General features: G+C 34.1%; 1 long non-coding RNA gene across 1 annotated transcript; it reads right to left on the bottom strand.

Annotated features, from left to right (window-relative positions):
• Positions 1 to 8,462: 8,462 nt before the first annotated feature.
• LOC143627798 (uncharacterized) lies at positions 8,463 to 9,368 on the bottom strand. The gene is made up of 3 exons (XR_013152643.1): positions 9,285 to 9,368; positions 9,010 to 9,188; positions 8,463 to 8,936 (listed from the first exon to the last, which is right to left on the bottom strand). It is a non-coding gene; the product is annotated as an uncharacterized LOC143627798 (long non-coding RNA).
• Between the last annotated feature and the right edge of the window lie 355 nt (positions 9,369 to 9,723).

Raw genomic sequence — 9,723 nt, forward strand, 5'->3', positions numbered from 1 at the left:
CCAAAGTCGGAAATGATGCCCAAAACAAACTTTAGATATATCTAGTCATAGTTAAAAAGAAACAGTGTTCATTATTGAAATCCCCGACTAGATATGCCTTCAACCGTCCAAGTAGTTTTGAGCATGTCCAAGCGGTAAACATCCTCCTCTAAACCTGAAACTCACACTAACATACACACAAAGTCAGCTTGAGCTGAGTGAGTTCAAGTTTTAATAATTGACATTTAAATAAATCATTCCAAGGGTTTAAATATAAAAACGAAATCTGGACAGTTAGGCCATAATAAACAATAAGTAGTCATACTTATATATCTATATAATTGTATCCCTATGCTTAAAATCCAAGTAATAACATCATGATCGAGCACACGTACAACTCAAACACGTAATATCCAAGTAATAACATCAGGGTCGAGCACACGTACAACCCAAACACTAAACATTCCATCCGATAGTGATCATGCCACACGAGCCTCCCCCCTTACGGGCTTTCCAGGGCCCGCCACAAGATTTTAGAACATGAGTAGTATAGTTTGGCCCGGCCAAGGTCACCATCCATCCGTATGCAAACATCCTTAGTCGATAACGACTAATTAACATCGCCAATTATTGGCCATAAAGTAACGCATGTATAAACATACGTATATATATATATATATATGTAATTATATAAATCATTCCAGAATATATCATAATGAAATTAAGTCTATGGTCATAAAATAACACATGCGTATACATACATAAATATCATCTCAAAGCATGCTATGATACAAGTATGCCTATATCCTTGAGTCTAGGCCATAAGTAATATATAACCTTAAAGAATATATATGACTATAAACGAGTCTCAAATATCCTAAGGCATAGAATATAATTCACACATATTTTCATGAACCAACAAGCATAAGTAAGGCCATGTAATACCATCCAATTAGTTTAAACGAGTAAAATTGGGTAAAGTTGTAATATGGTATGTATGCTAGCCCAAAACGTAAAAATGTAAGAAGGGGCATCACGAACTCACCTGACACGAGGCACACAATCACAACGGGCTAGAGGACCCTTAAGTACTCCCACAACTCAAAAGTCTGTCGGATTACGAACAATAATTACAAACGGTACCGAATCGACTCGTTTATCCTACGAGGCGTTCTAATATGGTTTGATCTACCTAACGCCTCGACCTTGCCAAATTCATTTAAAACAGCACCTCGGGCCTTATCTTTATCAAAACGACCCATAGTTACACCCGAGAACAAAGAATTCCCAAATTACCCCCGGAAGCACTAGGTGAGACTAATATGCGCGTTTAAGAGTTGTTTAGGCACTTAACATCCAACTCAGTCCTGTGTGGACCCAATTTGATAAATTCACATCCTACTAGCCCACACGACACTACACGAGTTGGATGGGTCGGTAACTCGCACGCACAAAGCACCAACTACCAAATAAACGCGAATTCGCGTCGTACCAACCCAATTGAGTACCGACAACCAATTCAGCTCCAATACTTAAAAAAATAACTTTCCAACATCCCATATATCAAACCGAAGTTACCCGAACGGAATTGGTTGTTAATTCATTCAAACCTCACGTTAAACGTAACAATTCGACAATCTAATCAACCGAACACTAACTTTCAAACTATTAACAATTAACCAATCAAACGAATGCTACAGCTCGCAATACTAACGTATGATATACAAGACTTACCTAGGAAGATGATGGAGCAACAACTTCAATTAAAACAACCCCGAAAGATGCTCAAAAGGGCAGCCACCGGTTAAGCCTAAAACGAAAGTATCGATCAATAACTAGTATAACATGCAGATTTTAGCATGCAAAGATGTATTTTATTACATAGGAAAACCATATAAATAAATTATGAAATTTTTTACCAGAGTTGTATAAATGCCTTGGGTATCTAAAAATATTTTTATTATATTTTTCCAATTCACACAAAACTCATAAAAATTTCTCCAACATAGAAAGGTATGTGCAGCTATTTCAGTGCGCAGCAAAAGTGTTTTATTTGTTTAAAAATCATTACCAAACCAAATAAAACGATTTCAATTGAGTTGTAATATTAAATCAAAATATGAACTTTCAAAAGTGGAATCAACCAATTTGGACTTGTCAAAAAAGAGTTATGATGTCGGGAAGACAGACCAGAATCCGTCACCCCGCATCAGCTTTGACACACGATCTTATAAAATCATAAAAACCATTCAAATCTCGTCCAAAAATTATGTATTATACCTTTCTGGAAACTAGACTCCAAGCAGAACATCTTGGAAACAAGAATCGATCAAAAAAAATAAATTGTCAACGAGTTAGAGACCGAACAATAAACAAGTACGAATCTTTTAGAAACTGTTATAATCAAAACTCAACCCTAACGTGTTCAACAAAGGGTTTAATGGAGAAAAAGAGTTATATTATGATAGAACCGACCTTGAATTAGACTCGGGAGGCCGGAGAATGGCTGGAACCTGCACGAAAATCGAGGAGGAGCCTCCCCTAGCTGCTGCCGATCAGAATTATGGTGGGGGCTAGGGTTTTTCTTATTATGATATAATAATTAACACTTTAGCCCCTCAACTATGAAAGATGCAACAACATGGAATGGAAATTAATAAATTTAGCTTACGGGAATGACGAGAAGGTATCCGAGGAATGGCGGATAAATCCCGAGAATATACAAGCTTTGTTAGGCATAACCTTTTTTACGAAAATTTACGGACGTTACACAAATCCTCAACCACCTTCCTCCGCTCTGTCACACCCCAACCTAAGGTGGAATATGTCGGGGCAGACATAACTGTATCATAGCTCAAAAGACACTAAAGTATAATACACGTGTCGATATCTAAATTATTCATTTCATATATCAAGTACACAAAGCACAACATTGTCTCAAAAGAAATAAACATTACAATTGAAAATCAATTAATTTCATCTAAATGTCTTTATCCGTCATGCAACCTAAAGTCCAACTATTCTTTAACTCGTTTTCTTCATCCAATATAGCTACCTACGCCATGCGTGAAAATACATAGTTTGTCAACATAAAGTTGAGTAAATAATCACGGTTTTTGAATATATATAATATTAAAATGACAATTCCTTGCGATAAATATGAATTACAAACTAGCATAACAATAAATACAAAAATTGTCTTTTCACTCAAATCACATAGATAACGAGCTACTCCGACGGCGTATGATCATACTAATGAGGATGAGGATGAGATACCAACCACCAAAACATAAAATAAACACATAAACACATTTGCACGTATAACTAATTGAGCAATATCATATAACGCAAATAATGGAATTGTAGTGAAATAAAATGATTGAGTTGTGAACGTATAACGCCCCCAAAATATAAAATGGTAAAAAGAGGATGTGAATTACTTACTTATATGTGGATTAATGAGGATGAGATAATAATAAAAATGTGGATGGACACGTTCAAGCCTTCGAGATACGTCAACAAAAATGCCCTAATTGTCAACGATAGTATTAATAAATGAGGAAAAAATTAATAACGATTTGAGATTTGATGAGATATATTTATTAGTTTCAACGTCATTATTGTATTTTAATCGGTTTGAAATATTTGGGAGTCGTTTAGGGTTTAAATGCATTATTTATTGTTATTATACTTAAGATTATTATTATTATTATTATTTGGTAAGCGATATATTTTATCCATGTTTATACTTTCAAGTAAATGAATTTTATTAATAACAAACTGATATTAAGTATTAAGAACATTATATATATGTTTAATGAAACATTAATATTAATTATTTAAAAAATATATATTCATATGGAGAAAATTATTTGGACCTTTAAGCTAGACCGGTTTGGAAAAAAAATAAATGAATAAAATAATATGTGTTTCATAGTATTATGTGTATGTAAGTGTATAAAAAGATATATACACTTACATACTTATAGATAGGAATATGACGCGAAGCAATGGCCAAAATAATACCTCTTGGGTTCGGTTTCACTAACATAATGTTTATTTATCATTATTATTATTAAAGTAAATTAAAACAATAGATAGAAAAAAAATAAACAAAACCGGGTCCAGGGGGTCGAACCCGCGCCCTGGGCCGGTTCAGTGTCTTCACATTAAACGCTTAGTTTGTGTTTGATACAACTTCTGCAAATATATAAACAGATACAACCCATAACCAATTTCAATTACAAACCCTAAATTTTGAATTTCGATTAATCGTTCAAGGTTAGTTAAAACTGATTTAGGGGTTTTGATTGTCTGTTAAATACGAGCTAAGTACATGTTTCAATTACCAAAAGCGATGACGGGTTAAGGGAGAATGGTGATCCAAGGTTGCAGCTTCAAGACGGAATTCGAACTGGATCTCTGCTGTGTTATATGCTGAAATTGAATCAGGGTTTTGTGTCATGATGGTGAGGGGATTATGTGTGCGAGTTTAATTGTAAATTGCTTACGTATTTACAGGGTTTTAAGATCGAATTACAGCCGCGGTTTAAATTTGTTAATTAGTTGTCCATTGTTAAGCATTTCTATGATTACAGTGTCGGTTGATTCGTTTTCGAATGAGGAATGATTTGGCAATATCAATTTGCGATTATACTCGTTATTTACGGCTCAAGAAACGGAGGGGGGTATACGTCGGTTGTGGGTTAGAGGGAGAAGAAAGATTATTATTTTAATATAATTTTGAATAATATTTGCACTTAGGTCCTTGAGCTTTGGTTGTGGATGCAAAGTTGGATTAAGGTTTAGTCTAGGGGTTATTTTTGTATAACTTTTGATACTTAAAATAATAACTGAAACTAAGTCGGTGTCGAGAAATAAATAATCAATAAATTTATTAACATGATTTAAAAAAATAAAATTTTAAACAGGTCGGGTTTTATGATCCGAAATTTTACGAATGTTACATGCTCCTTCACCTTCCTCTCAATCGTCATAAATACATTCACTGTCGGAAATCGAAGAACTCACCGGAAACACAAATTGATGAAAGGGAAAGTGACGGCGACGGTGGTGGGCTGAAGATTCCAATGATAGGGAATTGGGGCTTAAGATTCCCATGGAAGGGAAAGTAGCAGCTGGTCGGCAATGGGCTGAAGAATCCGGCGACGGTGGTCGGTAGTGGGCTGAAGATTCTGGCGACGGTCATGGCAGCGGCGGTTATGGTAGAGCTTCCAGATTTTCAAATATGGTGGCGGCGGTTATGGTAGCGTGATGGTGATTGCCCGGTGGTTTTGTTGTGGTTCAGTGGTGTGGCGCCGTGGCGGTGGTGGTTGTCAGGGTTGATGGTGGCAAGTGGTGGTGGTATGAACTCTAATGGATGAGAGAGAGAGAGAGAGAGAGAGATGCATTACAGTCTGCAGAGAACATGACTTGTTAAAATTTGTTGTTTTGTTATTTGTTAAAATATTTTAATTAAATAGATAAAATGACCAAGTTACCCTCATGTGATTTGCAAAATCTAACCGGTTTAGGCGAAAAGGAAAAACGTTGTTGGATTTTGAAACGTAAAGAACAAAAAAGATCAATTTTAAAGATGAGAGACCATGAGTGAAATTTGGGTAAAAGATAAAGGACAATTTTTGTAATTTTGTCTAGAAGAAAAAGCAATTTAATATTAAAATAGTTAAACGTTTGGGGTTCAATCGTTCAAAACTTCTATGTGGGTTGAAAGGGCTATGGAACTTGAATTATAGAAGGAAAAAACAATTTAATGTTAAAATGATTACGAATATTTTATTTGATGGGAATATATAGCGGCTGTTTGGGATTCCTTATTTCACCTCCTTATAACTTATAAGGATAAGTCATAACTTACAAATGTGTAACTTATCAATGTTTCCTCTCACATAATAAGAAAACCCAAACATTTTTTTTAACTTATCATAAGTCATAAGTTATAAGTAGGTAAAAATACAGAATCCCAAACACCCCCATAGTAGTACTTGGTACTTGGTAGTTTTAAATATATTTTGAATCGATTAGAGCATTCACATCCCTTGCATCATATTCTATCATATAATTTAACTAAAAACATATTCTTTTTAAATTCATCTCTTATTTAAAAAAAAAAAGAAAAAAGAAACTCACATCTCATTCCCTATTATTGTCTTTATCTTAGTCACGTATGTTTATTATTTTTCTTGTTTTTATACACTCACATAAATTTAATGTGGGAATGAATAATAGCTTTTAATATATGAAAAGAGTTTGTCTATTCAGACATCTTTTTTGCTATTAAATTATTCATACACCTATTTTACACACATTTTATCTTTTACATGTACACTCTCTAAAGCGTATGAGGGTGTCTAAATAGCAGCACTCATATAAAAAGTAACTATAGCAACTTTTACAATGATGAAAGGGATGAAGTGTGTTTTTAAAAAAAAATTTATATTTTAAAGATATGAAAAGATTTGATGGATGGGCTATGAATGTTCTTAAACGTATAAAACTGATGGCTAACCCAACCATATAATTATTTTTTCTAACATATATGTTTATAACCGAAGCAGATCAATAGACTGGAAAGATAAAAACGGTTTTATGTTTAATTTAAAAAGTTTTTTTAAGAGCATTAACTTCTAAGATGTTTTTTTATACTTTTAATCATAAAGTATAATATTTTTAGATTTTAATTTAATGTTTCAAAATTTTTTAAATTTAAATGTATGTTACATTTAAAAAGTTTTGAAACGTGAAATTATAATCCAAAAATATTATACTTTGTGATTAATCATTAAAGTATATGAAAACATCTTAGAAGTTATGCTCAATTTCTACTTTTAAAATTTTTGACGTGTATACACAAATCAGATATGGTATTCAGTGGTAGTTCAAACCGCTCGTCGCTCGAACTCGCTCATCGTTCGCTTGGAAACTGCTCGAAAAATGCTCGCTTGTTTTTTTGCTCATTTGTAAACGAGTCTCTTTGCTCAGTTCGGTTTGTAAACGAGCCAAGCAACGAGCAAAGGTCTGCTCGATTCGGTTTGTAAACGAGCAAAGGTCTGCTCGATTCAGTTCGGCTCGAATATTTTTAATTTATATTATATATTATTATATATGAACAAATATATAAATATGTAGACAACACACATAAAAAAACATATACAATTTTTTAAACCTTTTAAATTTTTTCTGTTTCGTCAATTTTATAGTTTTATTAGTTCGATTCAAGTTTTCAGAATAATAAAAGTTTGTTTGCATGCTCATTATATCTCACTTCAAACTTTTTTCTTCTAAAAATTACAACCTATTATGCGTTTGTCTAAAAACTATTAATTTGTTTACAAAATATATTATTTACAGTCTTCTAACTTGTTTCTTATTGAAATTTTTAAGTGAAAAAGAAATAAAAAAATGCTCGAAATCGCTCGATGTTCGATCGAAAATGCTCGATTCGATTTTGGCTCGTTTCGTTTTTCGCTCGGTTCGAATTTCAGCCGTTCAATTTGGCTGAGCCAAGCAACGAACAAGCCTTTGCTCGGTTCAGTTCGGTTCAACTCGTGAACAGCCTTATTATCATTGCAAAGTTCTAAGTTGATCTTTGTAATAATATAATTTTATTTAATATTATTTGATTGCATGTTAAAGTTAAAGTTTATGTTATACGAATCATTGACGTATAAACGAATATCAATAAAAATCAAAATGTAAACTTCATTTTGATGTTGTGTACGCTTTTAACTAGAACTCACGACTTCTTTTGATATGTCGGTTTTTTATAAAGATATAATAGCTCATATCACTCTTTGAGTTAGCATGTAAGATTAGGGGAGGGGGGTTATACACCTCTCAACACCATTGTTCTCACTCGCTACATCAGGTTTCCCCTCATCATTCAACGTCACCATTCAACCAAGAAAATACATCATTCTCCATTATTCTTCACCTTTTCATTACTTAATAATAAAATAATTGAAAAAGAAAAAAAACAAAAACAAAAAAATTATGATTGGCTCCTCTATTGAGAGGAGAATGACGAAAATGAGAATGGTCAATGGGCTCAGGTCATGCATGACCAAAAAGAGTGAGGAGTGGTGTTCCAGGGGTATCATGTGTGACTCCCTTGCCACCTATGCGTCCACATAGGACCCTCACATCAGCGAGGGGTGTATAAAAAATAAAAATTAAAAGAAAGAAAGTTGGCATGGATATTAAATGTGTCAACTAGACAACATTGTCTAAACAATCTCATAAAGATTTAAGAGTTGCATAAAGATGCAACTGGTTAACGTAACTGTCAGGATCGAATCACAAGACCCCATCCAGTCTACAAGCTACATGGTAGAAAGGATGTCTTGATGAAGTATACAATAGACACCAAGTCCTTACAGGCTCGCTTAGAACATTGCCTGTGTTACACTATGATATTCACATAAATACTCTGCATATAATATAATTAAATAAGTAGTTCATTCCGTCGCGGAACCATTTCTATCAGTGGTAGACCAACACCCAGTTCAAACAAGCAACAGCAGGACCAAAACGAGTTGATCTTACTTCACAATCAGAACGTTCTTACAGAAAACCCAACTAACTAATAATATCTATAAAACACATGACAAAAATGTCCAAAAAAACAAATGGTCAATATTTTTATACAAACTTAAACACAGAAGCACCTGCTTGTTTTGCACTAGGGTTCTATCATCTTTACTGGTAACTGATCATTCACTTCTGTTATTTCTTCAAATGGAAAATATACAACTGATTGATGTCGTTACCAGCCGATACGCATCTTTTCACCATCTCGACCCGCCAAAAACAGTGATTCGTGTATAAAAACAAAAACAATAAAAGAATCAGAATCACTCGATCTCTTGTGCAACTGTATATCGTGTCTCCTCTGACCTGTGTCTGAACAACTTTGCTATCTTTCACCTCTCACAGTCCTGTAAAGATCATGAAACTTATAAAAATGTTGTAGAAATAGTAAGCTGATAATAAGGATGTCTATTATCTAACCTTGAACATTCTAAAATAAAAAGGTGTGTCTGGATTCGTCCGCCTTAACTTTTGATATGTATACGCAAAGCTTAACTGATCACGAGGTGTGAATCTTTCAACCTCGTTAAACCACAGGCGCGAGAACAGGTTTGACATTGGCGTGTGTGCCCTTACAATAAAAGAACCTTCCGGTACATCTGAAAGTTACAATACACAGCAAAATGTAATGAACATTTGAAATTTTGAACACCGTTAATGATTTAGAAAGAAAAGGGGAAAAAAGAAATGCGTACTGCTCGGGAGAAGCTTTTGGGGATCCATTGGGTTGAATTTTGTCAAGCCATCAGCTTGATAAAAGGCGAATTGTTCGTCTATTATGTGTATAGCATATTAAGCATAGGTTATTGTGTTTACAGCATGGCCAAGATATAAAGAATACTTTCTGCAGCCATGTGGAGAAGGTCATTATCGTATGCAATACCAAAACTCAAGGACGATGCTCTTGCTCGCCTATACCCCCTTCATACCGATTTGCCCTCCCAATCTCTCCCGCTCTTTACAAAAACTTTCTCCAGTATAGCAAAATCTTTCTGTTTCCGTCTCGATTGCCACTTCCTAAATGCCATGGGACAGTGTTCCCTAGCGGTACCTCATTTGAAAGCTACTTGAGACCAGTTTATTAAAAGCTCGAATCCAGCCGATCTTAAATAATTCGGAGCTGATTTCAAACGA

The sequence above is a fragment of the Bidens hawaiensis genome, unplaced genomic scaffold (assembly GCF_021521415.1).
Source record: "Bidens hawaiensis isolate Kalapana, Puna unplaced genomic scaffold, B.hawaiensis_p1.1 tig00004743_1, whole genome shotgun sequence".
NCBI lineage: Eukaryota > Viridiplantae > Streptophyta > Magnoliopsida > Asterales > Asteraceae > Bidens > Bidens hawaiensis.